Source organism: Mirounga leonina, unplaced genomic scaffold, assembly GCF_011800145.1.
Source record: "Mirounga leonina isolate KUSES-001 unplaced genomic scaffold, KU_Mleo_1.0 Mir_481, whole genome shotgun sequence".
Lineage (NCBI taxonomy): Eukaryota > Metazoa > Chordata > Mammalia > Carnivora > Phocidae > Mirounga > Mirounga leonina.
In genome coordinates, this window is record NW_023270773.1 from 1,874,421 (window position 1) to 1,893,795 (window position 19,375).

At 52.1% G+C, this 19,375-nt stretch overlaps 1 protein-coding gene across 2 annotated transcripts in view; it reads right to left on the reverse strand.

Annotated features, from left to right (window-relative positions):
• Positions 1 to 12,130, reverse strand: part of HIC2 (HIC ZBTB transcriptional repressor 2) — a 37,664-nt gene extending 25,534 nt beyond the window's left edge. For both annotated transcript variants that reach the window (XR_004676329.1, XM_034989197.1), the window contains exon 1: positions 12,059 to 12,130. The gene's annotated coding sequence lies outside the window, so the exon portion shown is untranslated. The remainder of the gene's footprint in view (positions 1 to 12,058) is intronic.
• Positions 12,131 to 19,375: the final 7,245 nt, after the last annotated feature.

The window sequence follows — 19,375 nt, forward strand, 5'->3', positions numbered from 1 at the left end:
TGCAGGGCCACACAGCTGGGCGAATATGGCAACAAGATGCCAAGAAGGGCTTCAGAGGGTTCAGTCCCACCGGAGAAGCCCACAAAGTACCACTCTGTCCTAATAAATAGAAAGCAACAAAATTTAAAAAATAAATTAATTAAAAGAAAGCAACAGAAGCTAGGGCCTCCATACCTGGGAGGCCATGTGCCTCACCCAACAGAAGGGAAAGCCCAGGAACCCTCCAAAGGACTGGAGGGGAATAAGGGCAGTTAATACCACTCTAAGTGAAAATACCGAAGTCTAGCACACATCTCCCCCTCTGCAGCCTCTGCCCCCTCCAATTCAGAGTCCAATCAACCCTGAGTTATCTTTCTCAAACACTGATCTCATCCAGTCACTCCCCTGCTTAAAGCTTTCAATGCATTCCGATGCCTGGATAAAGTCCACACTCCAGGCTGGCCTGCAGGGTGCTTCTGTAGAAAATCTGGTCCACCATCATGCCTGAGTGCCCATCATCTGTGAAGCCAGCCCTGCATTTCTCCGAGGGCCCGATGTCAGAGCTAGCGGCCCAGCTGCTTCCCTCTGTGCACCTCCCCTCTGCCCATGCCCTCCCACCCCCAACCAGGCTCCCAAGGTGAGGGACCTGTGTCCCACTAGCCCAGCAGCCACAGCGGCACCGGGCATGGAGCAGGCTCTCATAAAGGTGTATTGGGTGAGCAAATACCGGCCAGGCAGGAGCGGTGCAGAGAAGAGGATGAAATAATACATGAGAGAAGAGAGGCAGGCAGTAAAGAGGGGGTAATGAGAAAGGAGAGAAGGCTGCCCAACACCCTCCCGTCAGCACTTCCAAAACTGCCATTTACGTTCTTCAAACTTAGGACTCCCAGCAAACTTCCATGCGGTTTACTACAGTAGTATTTACTACAATAGTATTACTACAGTCAGTGTTACTGTTCCAGTTACCATATTAAACAAACTGGCAATTAAAACAGTATCTTGGGGCGCCTGGGTGGCTCAGTCGTTAAGCGTTTGCCTTCAGCTCAGGTCATGATCCCAGGATCTTGGGATCGAGCCCCACATCGGGCTCCCTGCTCATGGGAAGCCTGCTTCGCCCTCTCCCACTACCCCTGCTTGTGTTCCTTCTCTCTCGCTGTGTCTCTCTCTGTCAAATAAATAAATAAAATCTTTAAAAATAAATAAATAAATAAAACAAAACAATGTCTTGATTTAAGATAGCAATAAGAAACCCATGTTGGGGTGCCTGACTGGCTCAGTCGGTAAGAGCATGTGACTCTTGATCTCGGGGTTGTAAGTTCGAGCCCCACGTTGGGTATAGAGATTGCTTAAAAATTAAAAACAAACAAAAAAAATCTAAAACCAAAAAACCACATTAACATAAATACCATTTTTATGGGGAAAAAATCCCAAATTCAAAAAAAAAAAATCAATGAGCAGAGTTTTACATTTTTGCATTTGTTTTACATTTTAAATCTCTTTAACATCTGACTTAACAGAAGTGGCTAGATTCTCAAATCTGTTTCTACACTTAGGTCTATTACAAGATGAGGTTTTGATTCAAGTCTCTGAACAAATGTGACTTTAGGGGCCCCTGAATGGATCAGTTGTTGGGCGTCTGCCTTTGGCTCAGGTCATGATCCCAGGATCCTCTTTGGGCTCCCTGCTGGATCCCAGGTCCCGGGTCAGGCTCCCTGCTGGGCGGGAGGCCTGCTTCTCCCTCTCCCTCACCCACTCCCCCTGCTTATGTTCCCTCTCTCGCTGTGTCGCTCTCTGTTAAATAAGTAAAATCTTTAAAAAAAAGAAAAAGAAATGTGACTTTACACAGATAGAAGGGAAGAGTTTTTTTTTTAAAGATTTTTTTTTTTTTTATTTAAGAGAGAGTACAAGCAGGGGGAGCAGCAGGCAAATGGAAAGGAGGGAGCCCGATGCGGGGCTCGATCCCAGGACCCCGGGACCATGACCCAAGGCAAAGGCAGACACTCAACAGTCAGGCGCCCCAAGGGAGGAGTATTGTTTTTTTTAAAGATTTATTTATTTATTTATTTATTTGTCAGAGATAGAGACAGAACACAAGCAGGGGGAGAGGCAGGCAGAGGGAGAAGCAGGCTCCCCGCTGAGCAAGGAGCCCGATGTGGGACTCGATCCCAGGACCCTGGGATCATGACCTGAGCCGAAGGCAGCCGCTCAACCAACTGAGCCACCCAGGCGTCCCAAGGGAGGAGTATTTTAATAATCCTTTCAGCTAATTGTGGCTCTTCTTCATTGACATTACACTGAAACTCAAGTGGTGGTCTCTTAAAAGTTGCAATGGAGGGGGCACCTGGGTGGCTTCATCAGTTAAATGTCTGCCTTCGGCTCAGGTCATGGTATCAGGGTCCTGGGATCCAGCCCCCATCAGGCTCTGAGCTCAAAAGGGAGTCTGCTTCTCCCTCTCCCCTCCCCCGCCCACTCATGCTCAGTCTCTCAAATTTTAAAAATCTAAAAAAAAAAAAAGTTGCAATGGAGACTCTGAAATCGTATCCGTGACTATCTCACACTCAGTTACGCAAAAATCCCCTGGTCTACGCCGCACTCCTATCCATGCAAGATTGTGCAACTTCAAGCACTGGTCATCTGGAAAATTTTGGTTCACTGAGTTGATCAGATCTTCCAAATGTCATCACATTTCATTATAGACACCAAAAAACTCCAGGTGTTAATATCACCGCTGATCTTATCAGTGAAGGCTAAGTCAGGCTCACAGTGATGGATAGGAGTTTTCCAAAACTCATTTTCCCTTGAGGGTTCTAGCACTGGCAACACATATTGTCAGTTGTTTTCCTTGACGTGGCAAAGCTCACCTTCTGCATTTGAGAAAATGTCTGAACAAATTCTCCAAGTCTGAATAACCACACCTTGTCTGTCGGTTGTTCTTTCAACTAAAAACAATGTTCCAGGAGAAAAAGCAGCTAGTTCAGAGCACAGCCCAAGCAAATGCAAAGTGCTTTCCGGAGACAACAGTTATACTTCACAATAGTCATGCAGAGTCCCCATTTTGTCACTAATACTAAAAAGACGTGTACCCCAGGGTCTAGATATACTCCTCAGTCATCTGTACTGCTTCCCCAGGACACTCATTAAGACTGGCTGTCTCCGGGCGCCTGGGTGGCTCAGTTGGTTAAGCGACTGCCTTCGGCTCAGGTCATGATCCCAGAGTCCCGGGATCGAGTCCCGCATCGGGCTCCCTGCTCGGCAGGGAGTCTGCTTCTCCCTCTCCCACTCCCCATTTGTGTTCCCTCTCTCGCTGTGTCTTTCTCTGTCAAATAAATAAATAAAATCTTAAAAAAAAAAAAAAAAAGACTGGCTGTCTCCATCTGGAGCACTACCTATAGAGAACACAGCTCTGGGTGATGCGTACCACCCACCACGGCTTTGCACAGGACAAAGGCCAGTAACTTCTAAGAACTATGAAAAGGGTCGGGGCGCCTGGGTGGCTCAGTTGTTAAGCGTCTGCCTTCGGCTCAGGTCATGATCTCAGGGTCTTGGGATCGAGCCCCACATCGGGCTCCCTCCTCCACAGGAAGCCTGCTTCTCCCTCTCCCTCTCCCACTCCCCGTTTGTGTTCCCTCCCTCGCTGTGTCTCTGTCAAATAAATAAAATCTTAAAAAAAAAAAAAAAGAACTATGAAAAGGGTCTTGGGGACCCCAAGTGGTCCACAAATCACTGAAAACAGCTGATATGCACTAGGCTCAAATATCTTTTTTAAGATTTTATTTATTTGACAGAGAAAGACACAGCGAGAGAGGGAACACAAGCAGGGGGAGGGGGAGAGAGAGAAGCAGGCTTCCCGCCAAGCAGGGAGCCCGATGTGGGGCTCGATCCCAGGACCCTGGGACCATGACCTGAGCCGAAGGCAGACGCTTAACGACTGAGCCACCCAGGCACCCTAGGCTCAAATTTTTTTTTTTTTTTTAAGATTTTATTTATTTATTTGAGAGAGAGAGAGCACATAAGAGGGGGGGAGGGTCAGAGGGAGAAGCAGACTCCCTGCTGAGCAGGGAGCCTGATGCAGGACTCGATCCTGGGACTCCAGGATCATGACCTGAGCCGAAGGCCGTCGCTTAACCAACTGAGCCACCCAGGCGCCCCAGCTCAAATATTTCTAACAACCCATTTTACAGGCAAGGAAAGTGAGGCAGAGAGGCATTCTTCCCAAAACCACACTTGTTCACCAAATACTCTACGAGGCAGGGCTGACAGAAAACTCTGAAGAGACCTCCAAAAAGGCCTGCTTACTCAGAGCTGGCAATGCTTTGGGAGCAAGCTGGGCCTCTGTACACTGTAGGTCCCAGGCTGATTGCTTCGGCCCTCCTGAGGCAGAGGTGGTCGGGGGGGGGGGGGGGGTGCTACAGGAAGCAGGATGTGCAAGCTCGCAGCCTGCTGGGGGCATGAAGTCAAAGTCCCCTCCTGCCCAAAGCAGCTAAGCCAGCCCTGCTGCCCTTATCAGCGTCAACACGCGCATGGAATGTGGGACTTTGGAAACAGTCCTCTCCCCTGGCCTGCACCCCTCTGGCGCTCAGGTTCACCTACCACAGCCAAAGGACAACCCAGGCTCAGTGTGCGACCCACCTGCACCTGGAGCCTAGTGGCAGGTGAGAAAGGCACCTGCTAGAGCTGGCCCAGGGCACCTGACTAGGCTATGGCTTGGCCCCTCTCATTGCCAAGATCACCCATCTACCAAGAAACAGCCTCACACTGCTGAGAGAGACGCCACGCTGCCCAGTCCCACACAGCACCGCTGGCAGTGCCCAAGCACCTCTTGTCCGCCCGCAGTGAGAACACCAAGAGAAGAAAAGGAGCTCAGCTCGGAGTTCCCAGGAACCCCCAGACCATCCCCCTCACAGATCCTCTGAAAGTGGTCAACAAAAGCCCAAGTTTACACAATCCAACGTGCCAGAAGGGAAGGAGTTGGCACTGGAAGGGTAAGGATGACCCAGGGAGTCCTAACCCCCTGAGCTCCCCCAGACCCCACCTGGAGGATGGGGAACGGACCTGCTCACCAGGCTTGTTGTGGTCCCTCCCCAGTTTACAAGGAACTACCATCCAGCTCCAGGCTTTGTCTAAGACAGCCATACTGCCAACCCACTCAAAATGAAAACCTTGACTGTCCTCAGGCCCAAGCACTGCTCAGAGGAAGGAGCCCACACATACATGTTTGAGGCTGCCACACACGTGTGGTTGTGTTTCCTTACTCTTAGAACTTCTCTAACCGGGGCGCCTGGGTGGCTCAGTCAGTTGGGCATCTGACTCTTGATATCGGCTCAGGTCATGATCTTGGGATCCTGGGCTCCATGCTCAGCAGGGAGTCTGTTTAAGGATTCTCTCTCGGGCACCTGGGTGGCTCAGGTGGTTAGGCGACTGCCTTCGGCTCAGGTCATGATCCTGGAGTCCCAGGATCGAGTCCCGCATCAGGCTCCCTGCTTGGCAGGGAGTCTGCTTCTCCCTCTGACCCTCCCCCCTCTCATGCTCTGTCTCTCATTCTCTCTCAAATAAATAAAATCTTAAAAAAAAAAAAAAAGGATTCTCTCTCCCACTGCCCCTTCCCCCTCCCCCCCACTGCTTGTGTTCTCTAAAATAAATAAATCTTAAAAAAAAAGATTTAACTTCTCTACCAGCTTCCTAGCTATGTGACTTGAGACTAATTGCCTAACCTCTCTGAGCCACTTGTACAGTGAAGACTGATAAAATGATTGGCACTGCATGGGTTATGTTCCAAGGATTAAATTCAGAACACTTCCCACAAGGGTTACCATGGGGTAAGAGCCCAAAAGTGAGCCCCTGGCCCTCTTCTGCCCCTACTTCCCTAGCATTGTCAGGAATTCTGTGGGAACCACCCTTCTCCCAGTATTCAAGCAGAGCTACAGTAGAACCTGTCAGACAAACCACCAGCCACTTTCTACCAGCAGGAAGAGCAGGGAAGTCCTGCGGCAGGGTGGGACAAAGAGACAAAAGAGCTGAGGCAGGAACCCACCCCTCCAGGATCACTAGCCTCAAGACAGAACCCCAGAGTCCATCTACCAAGATGTGCACAGGCAGGAAAGAACAGAGAGGAAAGACACGCTGCCTGTGCTCCCAACACCACCCACTTCTTCCTCGACTACCAGCCAAGACTTCTTGATCCCCTCTCCTTCACTGCCCCAGCCCAGGCTGGTCTTCCTTCCCTAATAGGCAGCACTTCCTAACCAGGACACCAATAAGAACCACACCAGACTCAGGGGCCTTGCTGCTCACCTCATTCTGTAAGCTGCCCAGAGCAAGCAGGGCTGTCTTACGTTCCATCTGCCCATAGATAAGCACTAACCCCCAGGACCGCCCCATTGTTCTGTTCTAGCAAAGAGAGCTGGAGCCAGGTCTTACCTGAAGCTCTACCTCCAATGCCCTTTCACAGCCACCCCCATTACTCTGTTCCCTGGCCAGATAACCATCCAGAAAAGCAACCTCAGGGACCAACCTCTCTCCCCCGGGGACCTTGAGGTCAAAGAGAAAAATAGGGGCTCAGGTCCCAGGGGTCCCCAGCTATGGTCACAGTGGGCTCATTAGGGAGCCACAAGGATCCCAAATGTCACTACATCAGGCCCTGCCAGGACACACAGAGGTCAACCAGGACCCAAGAATGCAACCCCAAAACCAGAACAGGTAAACTCTGAAAACCAAGCAGGATGAAGAGTCCTGGGGTCAAGAGCAGCAGGTGGCTCTCCAGGGACCTCCAAAGAGATGCCCCCTTAGTGCACACGGCCTGGGGGTGTCTCCCACGTAAAAGGGACCCCTTCTGTGTCTGGTGCTTCTCCAAGACCCTAGTAACTAAGAGAATCAACCCAACTTGTTCTGTAAATTCGATCCCACTGGGCCATCAGAGTAAAGCAGTTCATGACCACCCCAGATCATAATGCATTGGTCGATCTGGACTCACTACTTGCTTGATTCTATTACCAACATAGATTCATCACCTGCTAAAGCAGTGGTTCTCGATCTTGGCTACATATCAAATTCATTTCCAAGTCTTAGGAAACATGGATGTTAGAAATAGTCCAGGCTGTGCCAGCCTCTACCAGCTCCCAGGTGATCCTCATGTGCAGGGCTGAAAAACGGCACCAGCAGGCAGGCCTCTTCCAGGCAGCACAGGTACCAACACATACTTAATGGGTCAATGTGTAGCAAGCACTCATCACAAGTAAAGTACCATGGTGTCCACAGAGGGGCAGGCCACGGAGGCCTCAGAACTCCACCTTCCCAGCCATCTACCCTACTCTCGCTTCTCATTCATTTCAGGAACAAGAATTCACCAAGATCTTATGAGCTTCCAAAGCAGCACAGGTGAGGGTACTACAAAGGCCACGGGCATTCCTCCTCCTTAAAGGGCCTGTACCCAGGCTGATGAAGAGGCCGAGGGAGCTCAGACCCCAGTGTGGTGATGGGAACACCTCTGGGCGGGGGGGGGGGGGGGGGTGTTACGTGGCAGGTAGTTACTGTTCTCAAGGCACTGGAGAGGCCCCTCCCGATACTCACTGAGAGAACCCACCCACCCACAGGTGCTGCTGGGAAAGAAGCCTGAGGCCGCCGCCGCAGTCTGGAACGCATGGGACAAGTCTGCACGGGACAAGTCTGCACAGCGGCTTCCATCTATCTCCTCAAGAGGCCAACTCCCCACCTGGAAGCAGCCCCCCAGCCAAGCCCTAACACTGCCTTTCCTTAGTGGCCCTTGGGATTGCCATGGAATGGACAGGGAGAGCTGGAGGTATGGCCCTGGAAGGCGGGTCCACCGGCCTTTCCATACCCCACTCTCCCTCCTCATCCCTACCCTGAGTGCCCACGGAGGTGGGTTACCCTCAAACAGTAAACAGGCACCCACTCTGGGCTCCGTATCTCAGAAGCAGCAGCAAGGCCCCTTGGCTGTTCTGTCCCCTCTCACCCACAGAAGGACCTGCTCTAACCCCAAGGCCACAATCCCCCCTTCCTCCACATTACCATGAAAAACATGAAAACTAAGCAGTCTGAAGGAGAGGCTCTGAACCCCTTCCTGACTGTCCTAGGCAGGTTCTTAGGATCACTCTCTCAACGAAGTCCAGCCACACCCTCCCTCAGCAGAGGCACCCCAGCCTGGGCCCTTCCCTCCGGATTGTGACAGGCCTGGAGTCGCCTCCTGGCTTTCCCTTCCTTATCAAGCTCACCAGGGGCCCACATACAACCCCCAACCCCCACCCGCTACTCTTGCTTTGCCTTGCTTCGCCACTCCCGCCACTCCAGGCTACAGGAGCTCTCAGAGACCTCCCCCAGCCCAGGTCCCTATCCCTTAGGGCAAGGCCCCTCCCAGCAGGAAGCACAGGCTGGCGGTGCCAGGCAGAGTCAAACTGGCCTGGCTTGTTTGGAAGCCCCTAAGCCGGAACCAGGATCCTCTTGGGGAGGGGGCTGTCTGCTGGCCTCTCCCTGCTTGGAGCTCAGACCTCCACACCACACGGGCCCTCACAAAGCCCTGGAGTCAAAGGCATTTACCCTCCAGCCCCAGCCTGACCAGTTGCTTACTTGCAGCCCCAGCAAATTATGTAACCTCCCAGTTGAGCCTCATTTACCGTCTGTAAGAGGAGACTATCTGGCGTGCTGACCTGTAAGGGTTCCGAGAAAACTCGAGTGTGCCCCTATCTCCCGGCCTACGGCCGACCACTTGTTGGCAAGGCTGTGAGAGTCCAAGACCAGCACGATCCAGCCGAGCTGCAGGGGCTGAGCACTGCGCCCCTGGGGTGTCTGTTCTCAGAAAATCTTGTTGGAGGCATGAAAAGCTTACGAAAGAGCCTCCCAGCTGCCTGGCACGCAGAGGGCGCTCCTGTGCTAGCTTCTCTAACACACAGCGTCTGCAGGCTCGCGCTCTCGCTTCGCGGCTCTCCCTTCACAGCTCTCCCGTCTCCCTGGCCACACTCCACACCGCCACTGTCTTTCCAAGCGCTCCGCATTAAAACCCCTCTCCTACAGCCAACCTGAACCCAGCATGGCATCTGTGGCTCTCCTCCAGCCCAGAGCCGGCCCCTTCCTCCATGCCTCGCAGCTACAGCCACCAGCCCCGCGGTGCCCTCTGCACTGCATACAGCACTGTGCCAGCCCTTATCAGCCTATCTTACAATCGTTTGTTTGCCTGTCTGTCTGCCCCAGGCTGAGCTCTCGAGGGCAGTGATACATGAATGTAAACTCAAGTTTTGCTCCCATTTTAGACATGTGGACACTAAGGCTCAGAATCAATCACTGTCCAAGGTCACACAGAGAGTAAACGGCAGAGCCAATGTCGCACTCCAGACTTTCTAAGTCCAGTTCCAGGAGTCCCTCCCAAGCCAGGATCCAAGAGCCAGGAGGGCAAGAACCTGACTGGTTGTTTCTTCTCAATGCTGAAAGCTGCCTCCCAGGTGCCAGAAACAGGAAGAGCCCCCACCCTCTTAGTGATCAGGTCCTGGGGGCAGTGGCCCTCAGCCCCAGTGGGCAAGGCTAGCAAGCTATTGGGTGGGGCTGACAGCTTGAGGCCAACAGGCCAGCAAAAGGGCAACACCACAGGTCCCCTGGGTAAACTGAACTTTATTCCCTCCTCACTCCTCCGACTCTCCAGAACTGCCCAGCCAGCCCTTCTCTGGGGGCTAGCTGCTGATTAATAGGCACTGCCCCCAAGCCCCCCCCCCACCAGACCTGACCCTGACACACAATAAGGACTCCGGGAAGGCAGCAGGCCTGTCAGCTCAATAATGCAAAACCCTGTTGCTCCAAGTCCACGACAGCTGACTTCAAGTGGATCGGAGGCTGTGCTTATTAACAAAATGAGAAATCTGATCTATGGAAAGAAAACACTACGTGAGGATTAATCCAGGACTGCAGCTTGTGGAGAAGCCTGGGCTGCTGGCCAAGACCAGGGAATGAGGATGGGATGGGATCCTGCCTACCTGTCCCCAGAGCAGGTACTGCCCGGCAGGACAGGACGAAGCGCCTCTGCCCCACCTGCGCTGCTGCCTCTCCTTCCAGCAATTGCAGCAATCATTTCAGTTTTGCTTTAATTAAAGGCCTGGCTCCCTCGGGCTGCTTCTTCCTCTATGCAGAGCCAGCAACCAGAGGGTGATTTTTCTTTTCAGGAATCGCTTGTAAAAGCTGAGTGACTAATCTACAAGTCCTAACAACTGGCAGGAAAACACTGCAGAGAGAAATTCTGGGCACACACCAGCACACTGAGTCAAACGGCCAGAGAAGCTGGGCAAGAGGTACTCAGCAACTCCCCACAACTGGTCTGCAGAAAGCCAGAAGCCAAAGGAAAGCAGATCAACCTGGGAGTTCTGACCCCCTAAGGCGGGCGGGCAGGCAGGTGGGGAGCCCCCTCCCAGCCTTCTGAGTCTACTGCCTTCCCGTGGGACCCAGAGATTTTCATAAGCCCAACTACACAAGACCAAAGGTTCACTCAAAGGCAAGGCAACCTACTCCTGGGCCAAAAGACTCAGTTCAACCCCCAAGTATCAGCTTCCCATCCCCCCCTTGGTGCTAAGAGCCGGCTAACCAGCAATCTCACCACACAGCTTTGTCTCTGGAGGCCAGCCTGAGGCCGGCCCATCTGCTTTTTTTCAGACCACTCCAGCAACCCTGCTCTGCTAAGTGTACACTCTCTCCTGGAGCCAGGGCTACAGACCAGCCACATGGCCCGTGCTCCTGAAAACGTCTGCTAAAAGGGCCAGCAAGTCCAGAGTTGGCAGATGGGAATGGAAGGGCAGAAGTAAGGCCAGGAGCCAGGAACCAATAAATGCTAGATCCAGAAAGGTCCTGGGTTTGGGTGACCTAGCTCCTATCCCTCCATCCAAAGTCCCTGGAGAACAGCCCCAAGTTCAGCCTAGAAGCTCTGGAGGCCCCTCCACTACCTGCCAGCTCTCCTCCTCCCCCCAGCGCAGCCATCCCCACATCAGTCAACAATCCACCGCCACAGGATTCCTATGGGCAAAGCTCTACCCCTCCCCCCAACCACATATGTCAGAGGGGTGGCCTCCCTGGGTTACACCCCTCCTGCTGTTGGGGGGTGGGGGGGCGGGAACCTAGCTTTCCAGATGTGCTTGGCAACTCCTACTAAGAAAGACACTGAGGGTGGAGGGGATAGAAGACACGAATAAATAACTTCAAAACCGTTCCAACCCATCCGGATCAGCACTAGGTTCCCTTCCCCAGGCAGTCCCACGCTGTTCTGGGTGGGGCCGCTGAGCGCATTATCTGACCTCCCTCCCTCCTCTCCATAAGTCACTGCCCCCCAGGGAAAGGCATCCCCGCCTCCCCCCTAGCCCCCACCCCCCCACCAAATAAGTCTATGTGGATATGAACCATCTTGGTAGATAAACAGAGAGTGACAAGCTGAGGCCCTTCAGCCCCCTTCCTCTGCCAGCCGGTCCCCTCCCCCTGCCAGCCGACCCCCTCCCCCAAGCCCATCTCTCTTCCTGCCAAGTGGCTGCCTACAGGAGAGGTCTGGGGGCAGGGCAGCGAGCCCACCAGCCGTAGGGCCTGGCCCTCTGGGAGCGGTCCCTCCAAGGCCAACCCTGCCCCTGCCCGGGCCGGTCTTCCCGCGGGGAGGGGGCAAGAAAAAGGGACCGGCAGGCAGAGAAGGGCCGCAGTTCTGGAAATAGCAAAATCCCCCTATGAGGGGCGGCCGCGGGCGCTGGGCCGTTTGCATAATGGAAGCCCGCCCGCCTGTCAGGCAGCGCAGCTCGCCCGACGCTGTTCGGATTAGATTGCTAATGAAAAGGCACAAAGAGCCGGCGCCCGCTCGCCCGCCGACCCCCGCTCCGCAGACCCGCGCCCCGGCCTGGCGCGGCCCCGGGGCTTTGTGCCCAGTGTCCCCCGCCGCCCGCGCCCTACCGGGCACCCGGACCACAAAGCCGGGGCAGGCTGCGTCGGGCCGGGGGTCCCGCGTGCGCCCCCGCCCAGTCCCGGCGGGCGCGCGCCCGCCCACGCCCCTCTCCCCGGGGGCGCGCCCGCCCACGGCCCCCGCCCGCGCCCCCCGCTGCCCCCGACCCGCTCTCACCTCGTGTGCGTCGGCGGCGGCGCTCCGCCCGCCGGCCGGCCGGCCCTGCCTGCGGCCCCTCGTCCTCGGCGCCCGACTCGCGCCGCCTGCGCCCGCCCCGTCCGCCCGCCGCCGGCCCGGCTCGGCTCCCCGCCCAGCGCGCCCCGAGCGCCGCTCACAGCCGCCCGCCCGGCGCCATCTTGGAAGCTTGTGACGTCGGTGCCGCCCGCTCACCCCTGACCCACATCTGAATGGGCGAGCGGCGGGGCGGGGCCGGGGGCGGGATGGGGCGGGTTCTTGGTGTGGGCGGGGCCTGAGGGACGGGGCGGAGCTGGTGAGCGGTCCGAACACTGGGCAGGGCGGGGCGACAAGCCTGCTGGACGGCGCCTTGGGGGAGGGGTGCGCGGAGGAGCCGGGAACCCCGACCGTGGGCGCCCCGCCCGACCCCGACCCCGACCCCAGGTGCAGGGGCGGGACCGCGACAGCACCACCGAAACGCCCGGACCGCCCACCCACCCCCAGGAAGAGGACTCTGGATCCCCACAGGCCCACGCCCAGCCCGCACACTCAGAGCTGACCCCCTTTGAGCCTGACCCTGACCCTTCGGAGGCCCCCATCAGGAATCCCTGAGCAACCTGCGTGCGCCCCACCTCCAGGACACCTTCGCACCCCGGCTCTGCGCCCCCCGCAGGGACCCCACCGTCAAAGGCGCAGCACCCCCGGGACTGCAGGAGGCGTGATCTGGGCTCCCAAGGAGGCCCGGGCCGTTTGGGTCCGGAGGGGAAGGGGACTCCCTGACCCCTGACCCCAGCGCCCCTTCGGGTCCCCGCTCCTGCAGCCCTGCGGGCTGGCCTTACCTGCTCAGAGGGCGCGGAGGTCGCGAGCACGCGGTGCTCAGCCAGCCCCTTCCGGTGACCGCAGCCCCTCGCAGGCCCCTGGGGTCAAGCGACTGTGCCTAAGCTGGCCCGCCTGGACCCAGGCTCGTGGCAATCGTTCAGATGGCCTGCTCAGAGGCTGGAACTGGCCCTGAGCCGTAGCCACTTCTCTAGGGAGTTACTTAATGGACGTCTTTCTACTTTGGACACCAAACAAAAGAATACACCACAGTCAAAGTCTGAGAAGAACCCAGACTTGCCATGCAGGGAAGTTGTGCCCTAGCACTAGCCAAAACAGAAAGCCAATTCAATAATCCCCCTCAGAAGGCTGGTTATGCGACCGTTCTTTCCAGATTAATGTATAAATTTAATGTATATTAAATGTGAATGTGTATTGAATGTAATGCATAAAATTAATGTAATCCTAACCAGACTTGACAAATTTCTGAGTTCATCTGCAAGAATAAATAACCAAAAGCTATCATTTCCCACAAATGAGGGTGGACTTGCTCTAACAGATACTTACGTTATAAAGCTATTGCAGTCAACCCAGTGTGGTACAAACCGGGGGGGGGGGGGGGGGGGGGGGGGGGGGCGAAAGAAGAGCCGGAGCCTAGAAACAGATCCTAGAAATGGTAAGAACATATAAATGAAAAGAGAAATATCAATCATTGGTAAGGAAGAAAAAGCATATTCCATGAATAGCCTTTAGTAGAGAACTCAACTATTTGAAGAAACTATTTAGGGCACCTGGGTGGCTCAGTGGGTTAAGTGTCTGCCTTTGGCTCAGGTCATGATCCCAGGGGCCTGCTCAGCGGGGAGTCTGCTTCTCTCCCTCTGTCCCTCTCCACCACTTGTGCTCTCTCTGTCTCAAGTAAATAAATAAAATCTTTAAGAAAGAAAGAAACTACTGAAAAAATGTCAATGTTCTAATAACCAAAGACATGCCAATTAAAACTACAGAATACTGAGGGTTGGGGGTGGGGGGGTTGTTTTGTTTTCTACCAAATCAGGAATTGGTTTCAAACGATAACCTTCAAACACGAGGCAGGGGTGGGTAATCACTCTCATATATTGTTGGAAGTATACAAATTGCCTCAAAATTTCTGAACGTGAACTTGACAGCACGAGTCAAAAATAAAAATCTTTTACAATGATCAATACGTCCTCGGAGCAGTAGTAATCTATCTTCCAGATTCTGTTTTAAAGAAATTAACCACATTTGAAGGCCATAGGCTTGATGATCTGTCTTTGTAACCAAACCATAAGCTTGGAACCTCAGTGCCCAGAGCACACCTGAGATTTAATAGGCACTCAGTAGTCACTTGTTTCGTTTGCATTTGAAAATTAATGTGCAATCATATTTTTCCAGTGTCATTTATAATAATGAATAAATTCATACACAGCATAAATGTCTAACAGTAGAGGATTGGTTAAACAGCCCACATGATAAAATGTTAAGCATCCTCTACAAGCAGTGTTTACAAAGATGTTTTATGACCTAGAAATGTGCAAATGATATTAAGAGAAAAAACTGTGCAAGTACATACAAAATACAAAATATTGATCCATGGAGAAGCAAATGAAGAAAATACACCAAATTATTTACAGAGGTTCTCTCCAGGGGTTGCGATTTTTTTTCATACACATGTATATTTTAGTATTTTATTAGAAAAGTAACATTTCTACTAGGAATAATTCTAGCTGAAATAATTCTCCTTCCTCCCCACTCCCATCTGTCCTCTGAAGTAACATTAATGGTTGACATGTACTTTCACTCCTTTCTTTGACATCAACACGTATCTGTTCACATGTTACAAAAAAGGCCTTACTTTTTGGGGGAAAGTATAAAATAATATACTATATAGGGGACACCTGGGTGGCTCAGTCAGTTAAGCGTCTGCCTTTGACTCAGGTCATGATCCCAGGATCCTAGGATCGAGTCCCACATTGGGCTCTTTGCTCAGCAGGGAGTCGCTTCTCCCTCTCCCTCTGCTGCTCCCCCTGCTTGTGCTCTCTTGCTCTCTCTCTGACAAATAAATAAATAAATCTTTAAAAATAATAATAATAATATACTATATAAACTGTAGGTCACTTTAGAACTTACAAGACATTTGCTCTTTGTCCCTAAGAAGCTATCACAGATATCTTTCTAGTATCACATAAATTCACTTTTTAATAGCTGACAGATTCCAGGGTTCTGTAAACACTTGCTTTAATCATAGTTATTCAGGGGGCGCCTGAATGGCTCAGTCGGTTAAGCATCTGCCTTCAGCTCAGGTCATAATCCTAGGCTCCTGGGATTGAGCCCCACGTCGGATCCCTGCTTAGTAGGGAGACGGTTTCTCCCTCTCCCTCTGCCCCTTCCCGCCTCGCCCACTTGTGCTCTCTCTCTCTCTCGATCTTTCGCTCTCTCAAATAAATAAAATCTTAAAAAAAAAAAATCATAGCTGGGGCGCCTGGGTGGCTCAGTCATTAAGCATCTGCCTTCGGCTCAGGTCATGATCCCAAGGTCCTGGGATCCAGCCCTGCATCGGGCTCCCTGCTCCACGGGAGGCCTGCCTCTCCCTCTCCCACTCCCCCTGCTTGTGTTCCCTCTCTCGCTGTGTCTCTGTGTCAAATAAATAAATAAAATCTTTTAAAAAAATAGCTATTCAGGATTCTTACAGTTTGGTGCTTTAAAAAAACAAATTTTTAAAGTCATTGAATATATATCTTTACGTTCTCCTGCCTTCACTTGTGCAGAATAGTTTACTAGAAATAGAATCTATGGGTTAAATGATAAGTGGGCATTTTCAGTTTGAAAAGGTCCTGGCAGGTATTCCCCCATATGGTGTAGCAATTCATATCCTGCTAGTTAGGGTTTTGTTATTCCTGCTTCTTTAACTTTCCCCGAACATTCCAAGTTTTCCATACTTAGCACATACTCCCTTTAAAATCAGAAAGAGGGTCACCTGACTGGCTCAGTCGATGGAGCACGGGACTCTTGATCTCAGGGTGGTGAGTTTGAGCTCATGTTGGGTGTAGAGATTACTTAAAAATAAAATCTTTAAACAAACAAAATCAGAAAGAAAAAAAAAAGGTCCTAGACCCCCACCATCTCTGTCCTGAGCAGGCTTGCATGGTCTCCCCACCTCCATGCTGACTCCCAAGCCCATTTCCTGCCAAACACTTTATAAAATCCAAGCATGCTTCTAGTGCAATAGTAAATAAGCTTAATTTAAACTTTGAAACTTGAGGGGAAAGTTTTCGATATATTAAGTAAAAATAGCAGATTTCAAGATTTTGTTCACACTGATAGCAACCCTGTAAAACTCTTATTTGGGTGGAAGGTAGTATGGAAATATAAAAACCACACAGTAGTGGGGACAGGAGAGCCATTGAGAACTAGGTGTATTTTGTACTCCAGCTCCCTCTGTGTTGTCTAGCATGGGAGCTAACCTCTCTGATCATCTTTCCTCATTAGTCATTTGAGAATCATAACAACACCTGCCCATGGGGCTCTTTTGAGGACTGATTAAGATGAAACTGGCAGATAGAGTACACAGAATCAGGCTCTGGCAAGCCCCGGCTAAAGTAGCTATGATTGTTATGTCATGTAGTATGGATCAAGTAAGGATGGTAGAGCTGATTTGCTACTTTTACCCTCATCTTTTCTCAATTATAAAACAACAAAAGGAAAACAAATAATGCAAAATATCCCCAAAGGGTAAATCACAGCTTCTTAACATGACAATCACATTTAACAAACAAAAAATACAGGGTGCCTAGGTAAATTTGAATTTCAGATAAACAACCGATATTTTGGTGTAAGTATATCCCATGTAAAATCACACCTCACCTCCCCCCATCCCAAGCTCAAGCCACAGTGGCAAACTCTCCGTTCCTGTACATGCCAAGATTTTTCCTCCCCCCTCTGGGCGTTAGCATCCAGGGCTCCTCCTGCCTGCCACCCTTCCTCCTTCTCCCCACCTCCACCTGGCCAACTCCTACTCAGCTCAGACATCAACTCCTTCAGGAAGTCTCCCCTGACCCCAGCCTGCTCACTCTGATAAGTCCTGATGCCCCTGATGGGCAGTTGCCATGACAGCAGGATGACTTGGTCTTGTTCATTCTTGCAGACCCAGTACCCAGCTCATGCCTGCCATCAAATAGATGGTCAACTAAAAAGTCAAATGAATGAATGAATGAATTTCCCCCCAACTCCCACCCCGTTCTCCCCTACCACAAAGCACCCTATCTGCTGCTTCCCAAGTTACATAGGGTTCATTCATTCCCTGTCACAAAGGATGTAATGTGAGTGGTACACACAGGAGGCAGAGTGGCATTGCAGAAACCTGGTGTTCAGGTCACTCGATTAGGAAGCAGAATCACTCTTGCAAGTACAACAGTCCTACCCAATTCCTGGTTGCTGTCATTCGCGCCCAACATTGAGTCCTCACTCCACATGTGAGCAAAGCACTGTACACACATGGGCGCGTTGTTCCTCACCACCACCTATGAGAAGGATGCTATTACAATCCCATCTTATTTTATTTTATTTTTAAGATTTTATTTATTTGACAGAGAGAGAGTGGCAGGCAGAGGGAGAGTGAGAAGCAGGCTCCCCACTGAGCAGGGAGCCCGACGTGGGGCTCAATCCCAGGATCCTGGGATCATGACCTGAGCCGAAGGCAGATGCTTAACCGACTGAGCCACTCAGGCGCCCCTACAATCCCATCTTATAGATGAGAAAACTGAGGCTCAAAGAGGTTAAAGTCACCTGCTCAGGGTCACACAGCTAAGCTCAAACCCAAGCCCCTCTGATAGGCAAGAGCTTGGTCCTGCCTTTTAAAACAGTACCCCATCTGAAGAAAAGTCCACCCAGGGCGTCTGGGGGTGCAGTTGATTAAGCAACTGACTCTTGGTTTCATCTAGGGTGGTAATCTCAGGGTCTTGAGATCCAACCCTGTGGTGGGCTCCTCTGGAGTGGAGGAGTCTGCTTGGGTTTCTCTCTTCCTCTCCCACTGCTCCTGCCCCTGACCTCTCTCTCCCTCTCTCAAATAAATAAATAGGGGCACCAGGGTGGCTCAGTCCGTTGAGTGGCTGAATCTTTTTATTTTTTATTTTTATTTTATCTTATTTTTTAAGATTTTTATTTATTTATTTAACAGAGATAGAGAGAGAGCACAAGTAGGCAGAGTGGCAGACAGAGGTAGAGGGAGAAGCAGGCTCTCCGCCAAGCAGGGAGCCCGATGCGGGGCTCGATCCCAGGACCCTGGGATCATGACCTGAGCTGAAGGCAGCCGCTTAACCGACTGAGCCACCCAGGCACCCCTATTTTTTATTTTTTAAATAAGGTTTTCTTCATCTTTTTTCTTAAATATTTATTTATTTATTCGAGAGAGAGAGAGAGAATGGGCGCACAAGCAGGGGGAGCATCAGGCAGAGGGAGAAGCAGGCTCTCTGCTGAGCCAGAAGCCCGATGCAGGATTTGATTCCAGGACCCTGGCATCATGACCTGAGCCGAAGGCAGACGCTTAATCAACTGAGCCACCCAGGGGCATCCCCGGCAGCCAACTCTTGATTTCGGCTCAGGTCATGATCTTGATCTTAGGGACTGGGGGTGGGGGTGGATTGAGCTCTGCCCCCCCTTGGCTCTGAGCTCAGCAAGGAGTCTGCTTGAGATTCTCTCTCTCCCTCTCCCTCTGTCCCTCTCCCTGCTCGCATGTGCGTGCACTCTCTCAAATAAGTAAAATCTTTTTTAAATCAATCAATCAATCAATCAATCTGTCTTTTGTTTTAATTAAGAAAAGTCCCCCAGGAGCGCCTGGGTGCCTCAGATGGTTGGGCGTCTGCCTTCGGCTCAGGTCATGATCCCAGGGTCGTGGGATCGAGCCCCACGTCGGGCTCCCTGCTCAGCCGGGAGCCTGCTTCTCCCTCTCCCTCTACTGTTCCCCCTGCTTGTGCTCTCTCGCTCTCTCTGTCAAATAAATAAATAAAAATCTTTAAAAAAAAAAAAAAGAAAGAAAGAAAAGTCCCCCAACATGATATTCTCTAGAGCAAAGGCCATGCCTTGGTGGGAGGAGGCTTCCTCACTACCCACCTCCCCTCATTTTGCCATCCAAGGGACCCAGGCGGAGCCAGACACCCTGAGCCCAAGAGAGGCCACACCCTCCATTGTCATTCAGTCGACAGTTGCTGACACCATTGATGTCAGTATGGTGGGCACCATGCTAATGAACAGCACAGTGGTGGTCCCTGGCCCTGGAAGACCATGGGCAAGGGAGGACATGAGGGAATACTCAGAGAAGGGTTGGATCTGGGCAAAGAGATGTGCAGTCTGCTTTGCGAAGTCATAACAGGGAAACTGAGTGCTCTGGTTTGCGGGGCCAAGGAAGGGGCTTTGCCTGTGCTGTGCCCTCTGCCTGGCCGTGTTTCAGCAGTAGCTCCATTGTTGCTCCCAGTGCGACTTCCTCTGATT